Source organism: Parasteatoda tepidariorum, unplaced genomic scaffold, assembly GCF_982258835.1.
Source record: "Parasteatoda tepidariorum strain Cologne lab strain unplaced genomic scaffold, Ptep-v5.0 scaffold_16, whole genome shotgun sequence".
Taxonomy (NCBI): domain Eukaryota; kingdom Metazoa; phylum Arthropoda; class Arachnida; order Araneae; family Theridiidae; genus Parasteatoda; species Parasteatoda tepidariorum.
The window spans coordinates 51937-72771 of record NW_028257375.1 but is presented as its reverse complement, the minus strand read 5'-3'; the positions used below and the strand labels follow the sequence as shown (position 1 = coordinate 72771).

At 33.0% G+C, this 20835-nt stretch overlaps 1 long non-coding RNA gene across 4 annotated transcripts in view; it reads right to left on the bottom strand.

The window, feature by feature from the left end:
• LOC147800833 (uncharacterized) overlaps positions 1–20835 on the bottom strand; it is a 125838-nt gene that overhangs the window by 93513 nt on the left and 11490 nt on the right. For all 4 annotated transcript variants that reach the window (XR_015431083.1, XR_015431081.1, XR_015431082.1 and 1 more), the window contains exon 2: positions 9035–9086. This is a non-coding gene — a long non-coding RNA (uncharacterized LOC147800833). The remainder of the gene's footprint in view (positions 1–9034; positions 9087–20835) is intronic.

Here is a 20835-nt window from a genome sequence, read left to right as displayed (position 1 = left end):
ATTTTGATGTCATGTTAGTACCAGTTGCCTCTTCTAACATCGCGTTACGTAAATCTATATCGTTTAAATAATTTTTAGACCATTTTACATGGTATTTAAAGCTCCAATATTTTCTACATATTACGACAATCAGGGACGTACTTAGGGTCTTAGCAGTCCAAAGCGAAACATTGAGGCATTTCAGCATGGCATAGGACTTATTTTTATTCCAATTATAATTTTTCATTTTTTAAAATTGTTAGATCACACACACAGGTCTGACTAAATGTAAAAATAATTTTTAATATTATTTAGTACTGCAACTAAAATTCTTAATATTACTAATAATAAAAAAGTTTATTATTTATTCACTGCAAACTAATTATTGAATAAATAAGTGTAATCAGTTATTTTTTTAAAAATCAAACTCAAAGCAATAATGAATGGCAAAGACAGAGAACCAACTTGACGAATGAAAAGTAAATTAATTTAGAAGAGAAAACATTTTTAAATACAAACTCTTCTTGGTAGAACAAGTCTTTATTCCTTATTTACAAGTGGATAACTACACATTTAATAAATTTTAAAATTACTTTTATTTGAATAAATATAGATAAAATTAAATGCGCATAAAATAATGAAATACTAGGAGGCTTCGCCCCCTGCTCGCTGGCGCTCGCCAACCCCCGGAACTGCTTTCGCAGATCATTTCGGATTGCTTCGCAATCCGATTCTCGCTTTGCTCGCGCACTGCATACGTTCTTAACGTCTAGCTTTAGTATACTTTTTTGAACACTGAAGTTCCGAAAACTTTAACTGTAGAAAATTCTAAACCTGTAAATTTCAATATTAATTTGAAATTGCAAACAGTTCACATTTTTTTCTTAATCACACTATTCTAAATTTCAGTTGTTGAGAAAAGTAACTTTTGTAAGCTTTGTTTTAAAGCTTTTCCCACCAGAGGGCTAAAACCATGTGTTGTAAAACAATATGAAATAGTACTGAACGCCGGATGTAAAGCATCGGCTTCGATGAAGATAATTCGGTGAGAATTCACCCGATTAGACATATGATATGCTCACTACGTGCTCTTGCGCGCCGAATCCAATCAATTAAAAATGAAAACTGTTGCCAGCGCGAGAAAAGAAATATCATCGGTTTTATTGATACATACGTACGTATTAGCGTTTTATATAATATAGATAGATATTTATTGCTGAAGAAATATATTTATTGCCGAAGAAATATATTTAGTGCTAATTAAACATCAAATTATTTTATACACTGCATTGAGTACTTTATGAAAATTACATATGATATGAATAATGAAAATTTATAATTTAAAAGTTACATTAGCTACTTTTAAGCTCAGAAGAAAATATTGTTTCTTAATTTATTTACATATTCCTTTGATGTACTCGCCACTCTCGCCAGTTTTAACCAGTTTCTCACTAATATTTTTCACTCCCGCAAGCTTGGCGAGAAAAAGTTTTATTTTATTTTATAACCATCGTTGAACAACCGACCCAATTTTGGGATTACGACAACTAATGTTCAACTCCGTAGCCCTCTAATTTCGAACCTAATCCAGAAGATAAGGGAGCTCCTGGAGAAATTTGTACTTTTCAACGGAACTAATCAATATTTACGTTACATGGAGAGGAAGACCACGTTCTACTGTTAGCCTGACGGCAAGGGGACTCTAACCCATGATCCATAAGCCCTGTGCAAGCCGGAATTCATATTGCCCAGCCGTGACTTGGATTCGAACTCGGTTCACCTTACTGGAGTGCGAACGTTCTATCACCAGAGCCATAGCGGCACATTAATAAAGATTTTGAAGAAAAGATAACCCTGTGATAAACATCCTCAGTCTAAGGGAAGTCTTACCTTCGTCGCATAACGGCGGCAAAATGTTTGTTAAAAATGTTTATTCCTTTGATAAAGTTATACTAATATTTTGAATAAATTGTTCTGAGAAAATTTATCCTTTTATATTCTCTCCAGTGGTGACCGCGTTCATCGCAGCACGCTGAAAGAAACCTTCTTGGAAAAATTATTAGATTATATTACTTGAATTTTTGCATTGTTTACTACGCGAGTGACGTTTCAAATTGGTTATTATGGTCATTCGTTTGGTTTAATTATGCAATTTGTTCCCCTTATAAATTAGGTTTTTCGTTATTAGTATAAATTTTAATATAAATTTAATTCTAAACTTAGAATACATGTCAAAATTACGTTAGTACATGAATTCAGTTTAATTTGCTTAAAATTAAAAATTGAGCAGAATCTTACTGAATCTCTATATGCACGTATACTTTTTAAACTACCACTAAACATGGAAGAATAATATCAAATTTTGGTTTGTTAAGTAATTTGAATTTATCAGGAATTACTAACGACCAAACGAACTATAGCAATATTATAGCAGATATTGACCCAGAAACTTAATCGACAGTTTCAGATATTTTGTTTCATCTTCCAGCAGCTAATAAATATAATACTCTTAAAGGAAGTCGTATTGCGCAATTTACAGACTCTGAAAATAAACGAATTCGCAAACTTCTTTCCGCATTGCAGTTAGGGGACGACAAATAAAAAACGGACAACACTGAATAATTTTGATAATAATGTAACAATTGATTTTAATAATTATGTAATAATTGATCTTCACATTCTAGGACTTAATCTTGATCGTTCGAGGGGTGACCTCTAACATGCTAATTAAGAAGTGCAGACGATATTTTAAGTTACGAAATCGGACATAAATACGTACTTTCCTTGAATAAACAAACCTTTTTTCAGACTGATTCGGATTTCTGATCCCCGAAATATAGGAGGTCCATAGTTTGGTCATCAGAACACTCCAAAGTATGGACCAATTAATGTTAATTTTACTTGTTGCGGATTTCACTATATCTACGGAAACGAATTTCATTATTGTATTCAAAGAATATTTCAGTTAGCTTAAAAAGTTTTCGAGATATAGCGAAATACGCTAAAAGTAAAAGGACCATTAAGGGGTTCAAACTTTGGAGCGCTCTCCTGACCAAATTATTGGAACCATATGACAAAAATAGCGTCGATATTTAGGGCGTCAGAAATCTGAATCCGTCATTAACAAGGTATGTTTATTCATTGAAAGTACGTTTTTGTATCTGATTTCGTAACTAAAAATATCGTCTGCACTTACTGAATACCATTTTTGAGGTCACCTCATCGAACCATGAAGATTGAGTCCTAGAACGTGAAAATCCGATCATTAGATCAAAAGTTATTCAGGGTGGTCTTTTTTGCGTGCACTGTACATCTTTAAATGAACATTTTTTGAAAACCTGACGGCTACAAAGTTTGCCAACAAATCTTTCCGTTAGCTTAGCACCACTTGAAAATTTAGCTCAACTAGCTGATAAAATAGCCAAATTTAGAACGGATCCCTTACTAAACGTTTGTGTAATAAATAAATCCACGAGTTCAAATCCCGCACTCTCTGCAAATCCACGAAAAGATTTTTCAACATCGAAGCTGGTATATCAACACTTCGTATCGATGATAACGATACCAGGTAACACCAGGTATCGATGTAATTACACTTCGTCAGCAAATAACAGCACTTAGCCAGCAATTTGAAAGATTTTCTAGAGAGAGATTGCGCAATCGATCTCGAACAAGATATAATAATTTTCTTAGAGATAGATCCAGCTCTAGGGAAAAGAGGAAAAAAAAACGTCTAAATTCATTTTTTATCATTCGAAATTTTGTCAAAAAGTTAGGAAATATTGTTCATCGTGTTCTTACAACAATAGCCAGGAGAGCAAAAAACGGCTGTCGCTGGGACGGCGACAAGTGATCTAAATGCCGAATGATGTTCGTGTCGCTTATTTGTATTTGATAAAAAGACGAATTAAAATTTTTTAGTGGATTCAGGTCTGGACGTGAGCTGCTCGCCCGTCTCGAAAATGATTAGAAATTTGTAACTTGATCCATTACAATTATTTAAAGCTAATAATTCAAAAATGTTGACCTGCGGAACTCAGTCATTGAACATTAATTCAGCATTAAGAAGATACAAAATTTTAATTGCTACGTGTCACCTATTCCAATTATTTTCAGAGCACTCGGGCTGTTGATTGACCTAAAATGATGTCACGTTTCTTTGTTTGGCATAACTACCGAAACTGATACTTTTCAAATAAAATTAATTTCAAGTGACACATATTTTTTATTTCATAGCCGTCGTTGAACAGCCGACCCAATTTTTTTGGTTGACGACTACTCATGTTCAACTCCGGAGCATTGTCATTTTGAACCCAATGCAGAAGACAAGGGAACTACTGGATCAAGTATTGGGATAAATTTTGCCTTCGTGGAGGACTTTTTAATGGAACTAACCCGCATTTGCGTTACATGGAGAAGAAAACCACGAAAACCTGCCCTGCTTAGAATGATGGCGTGGGGAATCTATAATTCGTCTACCACTGAGGATATTTTACGTCAGCGCTATGGTCGATGCAAGCCGAGTACGGAATTCGAATCAACCAGTTGTTGCTGGGATCGAACCCGGGTCACCTCATTAGCAGGTGCTAATGATTGGCGCTTTCATACGCTATGGACTGACGGTAGGCCGAAATAGATTGTGGTTGAATGAATTGTGAAAACGTTGGATAGAACAAAGTGAAAAATACGTGGCGAAAATCGACACGTTAAAGAAAAAAAAATCTCATTTTCGAAAAGGGAAAATTAAGCACTTTTTAAAAACTCCCAATGAGAAATAACACCTTTAAAACTTTTAAAAAATGAAAATCGAAAATAAGCAAGCTTAAGCACTTTTTAAAAAGCACCTTGGCAGCACAAAATGTGTGTCCCAGCCGTTTTTCAAAATTAAACGAATGTTGTTTAATAGTGAACGTATCAAACTGTCTGTTTGGAGTGTCAGAAATTTCATTTTTTGGATAATTAATAACTAAGGATAGCAATAAACCACAACCTGATAAAGTAGACACTATCTTAAATTGCCCACAGTCAAAAATAATTAAGGAATTATGAAGATATTTCAGATTTCTAAATTTTTTGTTTTCTACTTCGTGCAGCTCATAACCAAATTTATTTAAATGATTTTTTGTAAGGCTCAAAGAGCGTAATGATAATCATATGATTGACTGGTCAGAACAGTCTAATTTCAAAATTGAAAAACCCTTTTAGCAAACTCTATGCTGCTTACACATTCTAACCTCGAAGCAAATTTAGAATTACGCGTGGTTGCCTCGGATTTTGCAACAGGAAACTAATTTCTTCAACTGTTAGCATTTTTTTCGCAATAATTTATACGAAACTGAAAAAAGCTATAGCGCTTACGACAGGGAGTTGTAATCAAACAATTCAGTTAAATGCTCGAAATTTTGTTTTGTTCACAGAAAACAAACCACTCACCTATGCATTTAAGCAAAAGTTAGATAAATGTTCACCCCCGGCAAGCTCGTCAGTTAGATTTTTTTTTATCTCGGTTTACAACAGATATAGGATACCCAAATGGTTCTGATAATATAACAGGAGATGCGTTATCAAAAATATCTTCTATAAACAATACCGAATCCTGTAGATTATAGCAAAATTGCAGAAGCTCAGGAAAATAATAAAGAATTAAATCGTTCAATCAATATTTCCCAAGATTTAGATTTGAAAAATGTAAATATGGCTGATACAAACACTTTTTTATATACTGCGACATTTCTACTAAATATTTTAGACCTTTTATTCCAAAACAATGGCGTACACAAATATTTGATACTATTCATTACTTATCACACCCCGGTACAAAAGCAATTAATAAATTGATTGGTAATGGATTTATTTAGCCTAACTTAAATAGAGATTGCAATATGCGGTCTAGATACTGCATGCCATGTCAAAAATCATAAGGCATACTATATCCCCTATCTTTTCTTTTCCAATAAAGTCCAACCGCTTTGACCTCTTTCATCTTTGATATCGTTGGCCCATTGCCACCATCTAAAGGCTTTTCATACTGCTTAATGATGATCGACAGACTTACTAGATGGGTGGTTCCGATTATAGAAGAGACTGTAGCTGAGGCTTTCTTAAAAACCTGTATTGCTCGCTTTGGTACTTCATTTACCTCTCACACTAGAGCTACACAATGAGCTATTGGCGACGGTCTCGAAAACTTCTCTGAGGGTGATCCGAAGACATGCCATCACAAATTTGATGGCTCTCCTGCTTTGGCAGCCCGACGACCAGCTCTCGAACTAGAGCACTTAACGGTTGAACAGTTTAACGAGGACCGATACAGCACAGCCTCGGTCCCTACGCAGGCAGGTCACCCACCCTACTTACTGATCGCAGCGAGTGATGCTTGAGTTCTACTGGGAAACGTATCTTTACGATCAGTCCACTGCGGGACTGCCCGGCTTAGGTCACCTTCAGTGATAACGATCAACCAGGGTCACCAGTTCGAGAGTAGACTCTTCAAAACTCTAGCACATCTCGTGGGCATCAAAAGAGTTGATCCTCACCTTACCATCCTCAAAGTAATGGAATGATAGAACAATGGCACCGACCCTCTACAGCTGCCCTCAAGGCCTACAATACAGACTGTGGGGAGAGTAGAAATCGACAATGCCAACCTATATTTATCAAAAGGTACCTCAAGATTGGATCGAGTTAGCAGGTCTTATATACTAATCAATTGATGTTTGATAATAAGGATAGTTAAGCCATACTACTCCGCTACTAGACTTTAATCAGGGATACAATTCGATGAATGAATACTACTAGGACTGTGTTAAGTTTACCGGATTTTGAGCATTTATGGTGAGAGTTGTATTAAGTTCATGGTAGTGTATGTGGTCTCTCCTGTGTTGCTATTAACAGTCTAGAGTTTGCAGGATCACGTTGTGTGTAAAAGAAACTGAGAACAGCGCGAGGAGGACGATGACTCAGTCACAAATAGAAAGTCAACTTTTTAATGCATACCATACATCGAAGTAAGCTTGTTCATAGCACGTCAGCAGGTCACAAATATGGGGAAAGCAGAAATCGACTATGTCAACCTTCATCTATCAAAAGTACCTCAAGATTCAATCGAGTTAATATGTCTTACAGTGAATTGATGCTTAATAAACATAGTTACAGTTATGCCCACAGGACCATTGGTCAACCTTCTTACCGGCTATTCTCTTGGGCTTCTGAGCTGTATAAATGGAAGATCTACAGTCACCATCTTCAAAGCTCGTCTGCGGAACAACACTTTGCATCCCAGTTGAATTTTTTGATTCTACTCCATTTGTGGACTCGTCCAAAATCCAACTTGCTATTATTCACAGAAACATTTCTCTACCATCAGAACATCTCCAGCTTCCTGCCATTTTAAAAAGTGAGCGCATCCAGCCTTTAAAGTCACGTTTTCATCAGGAATGATAGGAATGCCTTTGCAGGTTCCTTTTGATGTTGAGTATTCGAGGTCAACAATCTCTACTTCGTTCACCAGGAGTTGGCACTTGACTCCACCTCCTCGGAGTTCATTTCAGAGCAGGAAATAAGAGGAGAAACGTCTCCGCGCTTGAAATTGAAACAACCCTTAATGCGCAAACAGGGAATTCTTTTTCAGTCACTTACTTCGCTTTATCATCTGCTATTATACCTTTCGTTACTCTAGCTAATTAAATATATTGCCGCAAAAGTCTCAAAAAGGACACATTATTCAAATTTATGAAATATTTAATGTTAGAAAAATGCACATAAAAATTGAGAAATAAATATTTTTGTCATACGATCGCCCAATAACAACCTTGTTTAGGATTGTTCACATCCTTCTCCCAAAAATAGCGAAATAGTAACGTCGGATACCACGTGATGAAGGCGGATCCATGTGCCAACTCCTGGTAGACGAACTGTGGATCGCGTGAAACCTGCCTTCCTTGAAACTAAATTGCTACCACTCTGTGGGATAACTAAGACTGTATAGTGTGAAATACCGTTTACTCCTGCAATTTAGGAAGACAAAAAAAAAAAAAAGATTTGGAAGAACTGTGCTTCTTCCAAAAAAGGTATAGCCAGTGAAACACTGCTGTGCTCTATTCTGACCAGTAGTTTTACTCCGGAAATGGACACAAATGAAATATATTTATTGCTAAATATCAAATAATAATAAATTATTAACTAACAAATTATTTTTCACACTACAACGAGTATTTTAAAATATGAAAATTATAGGTACGATTGAGAGACATGACGAAAACTTTTAGAACTGTAATGTATATACATTTTTCGTATCATTTTAAGTAATGCAATTTTAAATGGTGAAATAGAAAATCGGTCAAATAATTCCTAAGAAATTGAATTTTGAAACAGTCGCATTGTTTGAAAAAGTCTTATATTTAAAAATTGATTTGTCAGGAACTATTCGGTCAATTTCGCTCAGTTATTTTTATTCTTTAAAATGCTGCAAAAATAGTATACCTTTGAATTCAATTCTTTTTTTACTATTACTAAATAAAATAACAAATATTTACTAAAGGATTTACTTTGGTTGAAATATTATTTCTGGAAAAACGAAGGTTATAATCGTGTTTGCTTAAAACGTTCTTAAGTTATGATAAATACGCAAAAAGTAAAATTAACATTGAAAGTTACAAAATCAGGACCACTCTTCAACCCTGAGACCTTATTTCTCAGATTGCGGCTACCTCCTTTTCAAATCAGACGATATGCTTGTTCAAAGAAAGTACGTTTTTGTGTCTGATCTCGTAATTTAAAATGAATGAATTAATGTTTGAACAAATTGCATGTTTGAAATGACCCCCTCGAATCATTCAGATTAAGACCAAGAGCTTGAAGATCCAATCATTAGATCAAAAATTATTCAGAGTGGTCCATTTATTACTTTTTTGTACATTGTAAATCAGAATTAATAGCTGCAGTAGTTATCCATTTGTGCTGTAGTTTTGGAGAAAAAAATATTGAAAAATTTTAATTTTTGGTCAAAACACGTAAAGGTATCAAAATAAATAAAACATGAGAATTATATTCTTACCTATATTTTGTTCCACTACGTTATACTGCTCAATCGACATCATAACTCTTTCCTATAACAAAAATAAGTGCTATAGTAGAACCATACTTCAAAAAAAAGCAGTCTAAATCGTACACTAAAAAATGCATGGTATGTCACAATTCCATTTATAATTTAAAAACCGCATTCTTATCTGCTTTTAAGAACTTAACCAAAAAAATATTTTGTTTCTTAATTTATTATTTTATTCCTTTGCAGTGCTCGCCACTCTCATCAGTTTTAATCTGTAACTGTCACCAGTTTCTCTCATCAGTAGTTTTACTTCCGCCAGCTTGGCGAGTTAAGTTTTTTTTTTAAATTAATTTTATTTTATAATTGTCCTTGAACAGCCCACCCAATTTTATGGGTTTAAGGACAACTAATGTTTAACTCCGTAGCCATGTTATTTTGAATCCAATCCCGAAGTCAAGGAAACTCCTGGATCGAGTATTGGGAGAAATTTGCCTTCGGGGAGGACTTTCTGTTGGAACTAACCCGCATTTGCGTTACATGGAGAAGAAAACTACGAGAACCTCCCACGGTTAGACTGACGGTAAGGAGACTAACCCATTATCTGTCTACCACTGAGGATATTTCACGTCAGCACTGTGGTCGGTACAAGCCAGATGCGGAATTCGTATCGACTGGGATTCGAACCCGGTTCGCCGAATTGGAAGGCGAACGCTCTATCCCCTGAGTCATCGGTTTTGAGGGAAAGGCAACTCTATGATAAACATTCTCCGTCAGGTGAAGAACAAGCACCTATAGTTTGACTATAGAAAGAACTCCCCTCGCCACAGTCGTCTGCTACTTTGGAAACAAGAAACAGTGCACCTCCTTTCCTCCCTGGTTCCCTTTCTCTCATCGACCCGAGGCAAAACCTATCTTAAATAATGACCAAACACCCCTACTTGAAATAGTTAAACCTCGTAACCATAGTCACCGCCACCTCTTCAGACGAATGGCTAGGGGAGGTCCTTACATAGAAAAACAATACTTTTTACTAGTTAGCTTGGTCGCATAGCGACCTCATAATGTTTAAGTTTGTTAATAATGCTTATTCGTTTGTTAAAGTAATACTAATATTTTGAATAAGTTGTTTGAAGAGAATTTAACCTTTTATATTCTCTTCACCTTAATTCTATGAATGAAACATTTAATATCATCGAGATTTGATATCAATGGTTTATTACCACAGCCTTAAGGTAACCGAAGGCTGATTAACAAAAACTTTAGATGGTGAAACGATTTTCTACAATAGTATTGAATTTTGAGTAAAAATGATGACATATAATACAAATGTAATTAAATAAAAGTAGAATTATAAAATAAGATTTATTTTTATTATAGTTAAATATTTTTTAGCTTAAACTATTTAAGAACTACTGTGTTAACAAAAACTTTTTTACGTGAATTTAATCTAGCTATTTGTTTTTCTAAACTTTGTTAGCAAGATTGAAACTTGTATTTTTTGATCAAAAATTAGTTAACTTTGTTTTAGCAATTATAGATTTTGGTGGGTTGGATAACAGTTTTTTACAATAGGCTCAGGCTTGAAAGAAAAATTAACTTTTCGGGTTACTAACTTTTAAACATAATTTGCTTTTGACACAGGTTTTAGGAGGATAATTATTTCTATAATATGCTCTAATTTAAAAGCGAAATTTAAACTTAAAAGTTTTTTGGTTAGAAATTTGCCACGTTTGCTTTTTTCCATATTTTATTTTGGTGAATAAGGGAAACTTTAAGAATTTCCTTCATTGGGAAAAAGTTTGCAGGTGAAGTTCTGTGGTTCCTAAAACAAAAATTTGCCAAATTTTGATTTAAGACTATAAATTTGGTAATAGGCTAAAGAAAACTTTCGTAGGACTGACATTTTTAAGTTAAATTCTTGAAATGCGATATTTTAGTTAATATAACTTGTTTTAGGCACTACTTTTTTTGCCGAATAGGGTAACAAGTTTTTGTTGGGAGGGAATAACATTGTTTTTTTTAATTTGATATAAAGATTTGAAGCAGAATTAAATTTTCTAGTTTTTTGATAACTAAAACTTATTTAGATATAACTTTCCTCAGTCGTCCACACGACGAGGAAACCTCTTCCAACAACGGGATTAAAATTTGATGCAAAACTCAAACTGTTGCTTTTGGTCAAAATTCAGCCAAAAGTTTTTTTGGCCAACCCAAGTCAAAAAGTCTTGATCAAAACATTTTGACTGTTCATGTTGGTTTCAGAGAGATTGATGATGGTTCAACAACATTTGATGGTCACCATCATCCAATATTTTCCAATATGCATTCATGGTATGTCTGCAAACCATTCCATGATAGAAAACGCTACTTTAATACCATGATGGTCAAGAGAATTCTTATGAATCCAATGATGATTTAATGGGAATTCTTATTGGTTTTCAGGACAACAAAACAATGTTCTTGTTGGTCCATCAGTCCAAATTATTCCTGATGATGGTTGCTCATAATTGTTCCAACATTTGATTTCCAAGGAACTATGATGAGCAAACCTTCAAAACAAGTTGCTGTTCTTACGGTGAACCATCATTCATCGGTCCGAATTCCTACATTGGGATGATGGTAACTTGTGATGGTAACCATCAAAAAATATAGTGGTTCATGATAGAATTATTAATGGTTACCATCAAAATTATGTTGGTCCATCAATGGAAAGCCATCAAATATGGTAATCTTTGTGGCTATAAAGTTTTGTTTGGTTAGACTGGGGTATTATTTTCTCGTAATGAGCTAATACTCGGAGGTAAAATTTAGTATCTTAAATAATGACCCAACACCCCTACTTGAAATAGTTAAACCTCGTAACCATAGTCACCGCCAATTTCACAATTGGGTATAATATGAAAAAAACACAACTACTTCGATTTAGTAGGAACAACATATGACGCAATGCTAAACGAATGGAATTTAGTTGTTGTTTATTTAGTTATTGTTATTAGTAGTTGTTGTTATTTGTTTCAGTTGTTGTTGTTTATTTAGTTGTATTTAGTTTCAATAACTTTTCTTTATAATGCAATAAAACCTGGCGAGCAGCTATTTAAACGATCGAACACTTCGTTTGTTTATTTGTGGCATGAAGTTAGGCTCGCAGAAAATGCCGTTCATGGGTTAAATTTAGTAGGAACAACACAACCTGTGACGTAGGCTATATTATACCCAATTAAGCCCTAATTTGTTTAGGACAAATCTTGTTTCGGATCGTGGACTAACGAAAACTTTTGCATGATTTACCATTTTCAATAAAGAGCCTAAACTAGGAGGAAAAATTTAACCTAGTGGGGTTTTGAACAATAAACAGCTCATGACCGTAGCCTCTTCTTGATGGGTTGTCTATCGAAACTTTTTGGCGTGATAGCCTTTGATCTCAATTTCCCGCAATGGGCAAACAGTCCTCAATAAAATTCGTAAATTTTATTAAAAAATTAGTTTGCCGCTGAGGGAATAGAGCGTTCGCTTTCCAATGAGGTGAACCGTGTTCGAATTCCGCATCCCGCATGCACCGACCTCAGTGCTGATGTAAAATATCCTCAGTGTTAGACGCGACATGGGTTAGAGTTCCCTTACCATCAGGCTAACCATGGGTGGTTTTCCTCTCCGTATAAAGCAAATGCGGGTTAGGTCTATTTAAAAGCCCTCCACCAAGACAAAATTTATCCCAATACTTGACCCATGAGTTCCCTTGTCTTCTGGATTGGGTTTAAAATAACAGGAGTTGAACATCGGTAGTTGTAATGGGTAGCCCAAAAAATTGGGTCGGCTGTTCAAAGACTGTTTAAAATAAAATTTAAAAAAAAGTTAGTTTGGCTAGCAAAGAAGTGTTTTGGCTAAAAAACACATGGATTTCAAAATAAAATTTTTTTGTTGCATATTTTATAATGAAAAGCTTGTGCTGTGCAAGCATAGACTTACTATATCCTCATATAACGCCAACTCGGAATTGTTAAATTTGATATATATTTTGCTTTAAAAATTTTCCATTTTTAATAATTAAACAGAAAATTCTCTCCTTTGTTATTCTAAGTTTGGTTAAAAATTAGTTTTGATTAATAATTTCCAAAATTGAACTTAAATTTGGGGGAAATTCAACTCTTTATTTTTTATTAATAAATTTTTTTTTGTTGTTGTCAAAAACTAGGAAATTTTTTTTTGCGATTCAGCAAACGAAATTTTTTTCTGTCATCACGGATTCCTACTATAAGCGAATGTTTGAATGCGAAATAAAAATTTTTTGTCTTCAAGTTCAAAAATTAGCATAAGATTGTTTTTTCCAATATACTTTTTTATACGTGGGATAGGAAGCAAAATAATTTGGTGGGAAAATGTAGGCCTATTATCTCCTGCAATGAACTAATTTTTGAAGAGCAAACTTAATTTCTTGGATTCAAGGTCAGAAATAAGCTGTACTTGCTTTTGCCTTTAAACCGTTTAGCGTTTAGAAATGAGGCACTTAAATGAAAATAAAAATTGATGAGGACAAACTTTTATCTTATTACTGAGCTCTTAGTTGAACTCTAATAATTAAAATATAATAAAGTATCGAAATAATTTAAAAATTAGCGAAAAAAATGGGTTTGACAGAAACTTACTTTTCCAACACGTTTTTTTTTTTTTTTAAATTGTACTAATAATTTTTGTGTACAAATATTAACGTTGAAAAACTTTGTAGCTTAACTACCATTACAATTATTCAATTCCCATTCATTAGTATATAAAACATGTAAACTTTATCTCGTTTTGATAGATAATCATTTACATTGTCGTTCACATACTTCTCGCATTGGACACTTTCGGACGTGAACAGAACTCGCTCAGGGGATAAAGCGTTCTCCTTCGAATGAGGTAAACCGGTTTCGAATCCAGCGATGGCTTGTCGAAACAAATTCCGCATCTGGTTTGCACCGACCACAGTGCTGGCGTGAAATATCCTCAGTGGCAGAAGGGTCATGGGTTAGAGTCCCTTTATCGTCAGGCTACCCGTGGGAGGATCTCGTGGTCCTCCACACCATGTAACGCAAAATGCGGGTTAATTCCATCAACAAAAAGTCCTCCACGAAGGCAAAATTTCTCCAAGTACTTGATCCTGGAATTCCCTTGTCTTCTCGATTGGGTTCAAAATGACAAGGCTACGGAGAGGAGCATTAGTAGTCGTAAACCCAAAAAATTAGGTCGGCTGTTTAACGACGGTTATAAAATAAATAAAAAAAATATAATAATAATATAAATATTTATATTTGGTTCTGTAATCATTGGTACTGTAACATTAGTTTTAACGTTAAAGTGTTTGATACAAATAAATTTAATACCATTTTTTAAATTCGGTATTTGTCATACGTTGGTTAATTTTTGTGGGTAAACTGAAAATTTTTAGTTCTTGATTAAATTAATTAAATTTTTTTTACTAAATTAAATTTTTCTGAGTCACTTGTCACTGCGAATAAGGAACTCGGAGTTTCGAAAGGTTGGCTCAAAATGTGGGTAGTAAACTATTAATCAAAGCACGTGGAAGTTTTTCTAAGTTTGTAACTATCTAAATTTACACAAATTTCTTGACTTACTTATCAGATTTCTTTTCATATGTAAATACTTCCTAAACTATTGTGGTGATCTAGAACATCCGATAACAAATTTTAAAAAACAAGAAACATCGTTCATGATCTAGATTTTGGTACGATTTGAAACAATCTGGCTGGCTTTCGGAAGACGTGGAAACTTTCGTAACAGTCACTTTATGGCCCAAAAACACATAAAATCAAAATGAAAACATTCAGGCTTGCTGGGATTTTATACAGCTTCTAAATTGCATGAAATAAAAAAATGGTAACTGTGAAAATAAAAATGAAAATAAAAATATTAAATTTAGAAGTAGTGAGAATTTTATTTATAAGAATCTCTTCGTTGGAGAGAGTATCCAACATTGAGCCTTTACATATTTCGCGTTTACGAAAGCTTTATTTTTTTAATGTGCCTTTTCGTATGTAACATAAGCACTTTAAAGCTTTAAGAAATAAACCCAATTCTCTTAAAGACCAATCTGTTTCTGAAATAGTCCATTTAATTTATTTTAAGAGCTTGAAAAAGAGTTTGCTTCAAAGTTTTCATTTATAATTAAATAATTATTTTAATTCATTTTTTATTTTCCCCTTCATATTTAAAAACTAAGATAGAAAAATAAATTGTAAATAAATATGAGTCTCATTTGCTTTGTCAAAATAAAAGCAAAACGTATCCTGTTTCTCGCTGAGGAGACTGTTATATACCTTCTTATATTATATACCTTTATTATACTGTAATATACCTTTATTCTACGGTATATACCTTTACATATGGTTATATACTTTTTATATTGTGTTTATACAATGAGGATGTTTTCTAGAGTAAGCACAAAGTTTTGCTTTTTCTTTCTTTTCTTTAGAAAAAAAGAAAGGCAGTGAAATTATTTTGATTGAATTAGAACTATGTTTTTTTCTAGTGAATATAAGTTTCTTACTAAAGGCTTTAAATATCAGGAATAATTTTCTGATAGGAAAAGAGTGATTTTTTTTATCCTTTTGAGCTCCTTAAAAAACAAATATCTTGAAGTAGTATTTACAATAATTTTATTGGTTCAAAATAATTATAAATTAAATGTGTCTTAAGCGAATATCACACGAGAGAAAAATAAGAGCAACTATAAACGGTAGGACGGGCGATATAAAAATTTTTTTATATCGTGATGCATCGTTAATAGCGATGCATCGCGATATAGTATTTTTGAAATTCATTTACTTGTAAGGCACAGAAAGTAGGATTTCTATCAAAACTTCATACTCAGATTGATTTAAATCAATTTATGAATTTGAAGATACATATGTTTTGCTAAAGAAAGATATTAATGTTATATTTTCTAAAAATGATCGCGCAAATAACGAAAGATTTCTTAGCTTAAAAATAAATAAAAAAATAAATAAAATTGAAATTTATCAATATAATATTTATCTAACAATATAGAAAGAAAATTTAAAAAATAAGTTCGTTAAAAATTATTTGCAGGCTTAAAACAAAGTGCTAAAAAAAAAGAACGCTTTTAAAACAACCCTATTTTTTATCATTAGATATTATTTCACATAAATAATTAAGTTAAATTGAATAATTACCGAATTCTGAACGAAAAAACAAAGTAAGGTTTAATTTCTTGAAAAGAAAAACAAAAGAATTATGATATTCAATAATATATTTAACTGACAATATTGAAAGAAAATTAAAAAACACGGTTATACTCTTTAATAAAACGAAGTGCTTAAAAAAAAAAAAAAAGAAGTCGCAAACCTTACTAATTTTTTTGAATAAACAAAGTTGATTGACTTATGTCCAAATCCAAAAGAGAAAAAACAAGTTTTGTTATAATTTTATTTATAAAAACAAAAACAACTAAAGATTTATAAATTTAAAATTTTAAATTAAATTTAAAAACCCATTAAATTATTAGAAATTTTATCCCAAAAGTTTTTAATAAATTAAAATAAAGTAAAAAATAGCCTAACAAATTTAATTACTTTGTAATTTAATTCTTTATGGGCATCTTAAATTAGATTTCCGATTGTAATAAATTCAATAATGTAAAAAATTACTTAAGCATATAATATCAAAATTAATTTTCACATTTAAAAATAAATAAAAAAGTTTTGTTTTAAAATAATTAATTTACCTAATTAATTAAGAAACACTTCTTTATATATTCTTTTCAATAATAGATTACGTTCAGAACAAGGTAAAGGCGGCGATCACTAAGTCAGTCCCACTGAAAATAATCTACAAGAAACGATATCAAGTCGCGACAAAGGAAAAGAAAAAAACTATGAGGCGCGAAAACGAGCATGCGAAATCACGATATATGTTCTCAAAACTGATTCTGTTTCTACCGCTCATCAATCAAGGCCGTTTCAAGACGATACGTACATCGTCTTCCCCAGCGCGAGTTGGCATCGGAACGTAAGAGAAGATCCTTGCGTGTCTTGTATCGCTATATCGTTAGTCTTCTTTACTCGACAGCTGATGCATCGCCTGGAACGAAAGTCACTCAGTGGCGTAGCGAGGGGTGGGCATCATGCCCAGGGCGCTACTCACAAAGGGGTGCCAAATGGTCCGCAAAACAAAAAATTGCTGGATAATTTTTTTTATTATAATTGATTTCTGGAAAATATATTTTAAATTTGTGCCAGTGTAATATAATAAATGTTAATTCATAAATATTATTCATAATATTTAATTCATATAAATATTATATTAAATTCATATTCATATTAAATATATTTCAATATTTAATTCACGTCCTTGTCATCGCGCTCTGCTTAGAATAAAACTGAAATGTTATTAAATGTTGTATATAAGTTTAATGTCAGCATAAATTATATTGTATATTTCACTATGTTATTACCTTTCAAGTTCAAGGCATTCTTGGTAAGTAATAAATCAAATAAGATTACTTACTACATCTATTCGACGATTCTATTATTAAGTGAATAGAGTATGAAAAAATTTGTTGTACTCATATTTGTCACCACAGATTCAAAATGAATTCATTCATCTTCTGGCATCTACAGTTCGAAATCAACTAATAAACGATATCAAAAGAAATAAATATGTATTATGGACTTTTGTTTGATTCAATTCCTGATATCTCTCATCGAGAACAAATGTCCCAAGTCGCTAGGTATGTAGATGCTGATTTTATCAATAAAAAAGTTTCCATCAAAGAATCTTTTTTGAGTTTTATTGAAATACATGCTAAACATGCAGCCTCGATCGAAAATACAATTTTAGAGAAATTAAATTACGATAAAATTTCATTAACAAACTGCAGATCACAATGTTGCGATAATGCTGCCGTGATGGCAGGTCACACATCTGAAACGCGATGGAGCGCCAGAATAGAAGCGGTTATCGTTATCATCTATGGGCTATAGAATATAAGAACTAATAGAAAAATTAGCAGAGCACACTACCACTACAAGTGACAACAGAAGTGAAGCTACAATTCTGTTGCAAAATATACTAACCTTTAGTTTTATAACTTTAGTTAATATCTGGTACGAAATCTTAAGAACGATTGATCGTGTGCAGCTCAGATTACAAGATCCTAGAATGAATTTTAGAGAAGTGTTCCATGATCTTGAATCATTAGCGACTGAACTAGCCGAAATTTGAGACAAGCTCTGTAAAGAGGCAATAGAAAAAGCAGAGTCTCTTTGTGAAAAATGGTATATGGATACAACAATACGCGCCTGGAGAATTGGCTATGGTGGTCTTTCCGCAGAAATTGAAATTTCTCGCGTTATGAAAAGCACTTTTGATCGTCTCCAACAAGAAATGTGTAAACGATTAATTGACCTTAATTTCAAATTTGGATTTCTACTAGACGTTGAAAATTTATTAAACTAGGATAATGTTGATAACGACATTGAAAAAAAATTTTAAAAATCTGGGTGAATTTTATAATACAGATTTCAATGTAATAGAACTTTTTATCAAAATATGTGACAGCAAAATGTTACTCTGCAGTAGAAAAGAAATTAAACCTAAAACTCCATTAGAATTTCTTACTTTTATAATCAATCTCGAATGGAGAAGATGTTTTTCCAAATCTGAGAGCGGCATTTGAAATATTCCCGACTATCTCAGTATCAATTGCTAGCTGCGAACGTTCATTCTGCAAATTAAAATTAATTTTGACAGACCGCCTAAGTGACCTAGCATTTTTAAGTGTGGAAAGAGAAAATTTTTAAATGATCAATTTTGATGATATTATTGATACATTCTCTTCATCAAAAGCAAGGAAAATTTAGACATAGTAATAGTTTTATTAATGTATTATAATCATATGATTATTAAATATATGTATCTCCTTAGAGATAATAAATATTTACTTTTTTATTGTTTAAAAACTGCGTGTTTTTAAAATATTTCTTTATAAATATGTAAAATAAATAATAGGTATCTTTTGAACTAATTCTAGATGATCATATACATTTCAAAATCTAGTCTTGTTCTCTCAACTACATTTTTTGTCTCAAATTTAAAGCCTAGCTTGAGTCTATGACTTTATTTATTTATTGATTTGCTAGTATATTTTACATATAATATTATATAGTTTTCGAATGGGGGGGGGGCGCTAAAAGGGTATTGTGCCCCGGGCGCGAGTTAAGCTCGCTACGCCACTGAAGTCGCTGTATCGGTGTTAAATCGATGTGTCACGATATATCGATTTATAGCCCAGTCCTAATTTGCGGAAACTCAACTCTAAAGGCAATTTCGCAGTTAGTAAATTCGCAGTAGCAATTTCGCATAGCATAAAAAGGATTATGATTTCTAGCTCATTTTTATGAATATGATATTAAGATGCAAATGAATTCCATGTTGCATCTCTAAAGAGATAATAAAAGGGGAATAGAATTAAATACTATTTAGTATTTTTTTGCGTTCAATCGAGTGACTAGTATTATAAAAGTTATTTATGTTTTATGTATAAAAGTAAAGTTTATTTATACATATTTACGTATCTAGAATTGCTAGCTAGGCAAGTGAGGTATCGTCACGCGAAATCGAATAAAACCAAGTTGTCTGATTTAATACTTGAGCAACTCAAAAATTTATAAAAGTTTCCGGTGTAGAAAGAACATTTTCTTTACTTTGACTTGTACCACTTTATGCAACTGACATTGATATCTAGACAAGTAAGGCTTCTCTTCCAATTTAATTTTTTATGCTTAATCCCATAAAATAGTCCTTTGAAGCAATTGTTTAGAAGAAATGAGGATTTAATGTATGAAATATGCAAATTTTGACTTACTCTTTAGTAATAAAATATTTATAACATGAGAACCATTAGATCTATCAAATCAATTCTAATTTTTGTTTTAAATTTAGCCTAAAAATATATATCAACTCCGCCACATGGATAGCTTCGGCTATTCCGTGCCCCAGTCCCAAGCCTGGATAAAGGAGGAGGGTTGGGCGTAGGGCTAGTCCCTCTACCCCTACCCCGTAAAACATCCCTGACTACAGAAACCAAAAGCATATCGGGCCAAATTCTCTTGGCGGAAGCAATGACTTGTGAAATTTCAAATGACAGTTATCTAATCTGGAATGAGGAAATCGGGCCCATGAAGTGTCGAAGGGAAAGCCATTTGGAGCTTTTGATGCAGAAGAAGTCATTGATGAAACCTAAACACAAGTTACGAATTGGTGCTTAGAATGTAAGAACTATGTACCAATGTGGAAAAAGCAGACAGGTAGGTGTCAATGGAAATGGATAGATACCAATTGGATATCTTGGGAATATCAGAACTAAGATGGACAGGTTTTAGCAAGCTTAAAACTGGAAGTGAACAAATCATTTTGTACTCAGGAGCTGAAGAAAAGCACGAAAGAGGCGTGGCGCTAATCATTAATAAAGAAACAGCGAAGAGTCTTTTGGAATGGGAACCAATCAATGATAGAATTTTATTTTATTCAAAATACATTAAACTATCAATTATTCAAGTGTATGCACCAACGAATGATGCCGATGAGGAGGAAAGGGAGACATTTTATGATCAACTACAATGTGTTTTAAATCGAGCTCCAACACATGACATGATAATTCTTATGGCAGACCTTAATGCTAAGGTTGGAAAACGGATTAGTGATGATGAAACCTCCATGGGAAACGAATCACCGGGCGACAGGAACAAAAATGGAGAACTGTTTGTTTCCCTGTGCGAACTAAATAGTTTGAA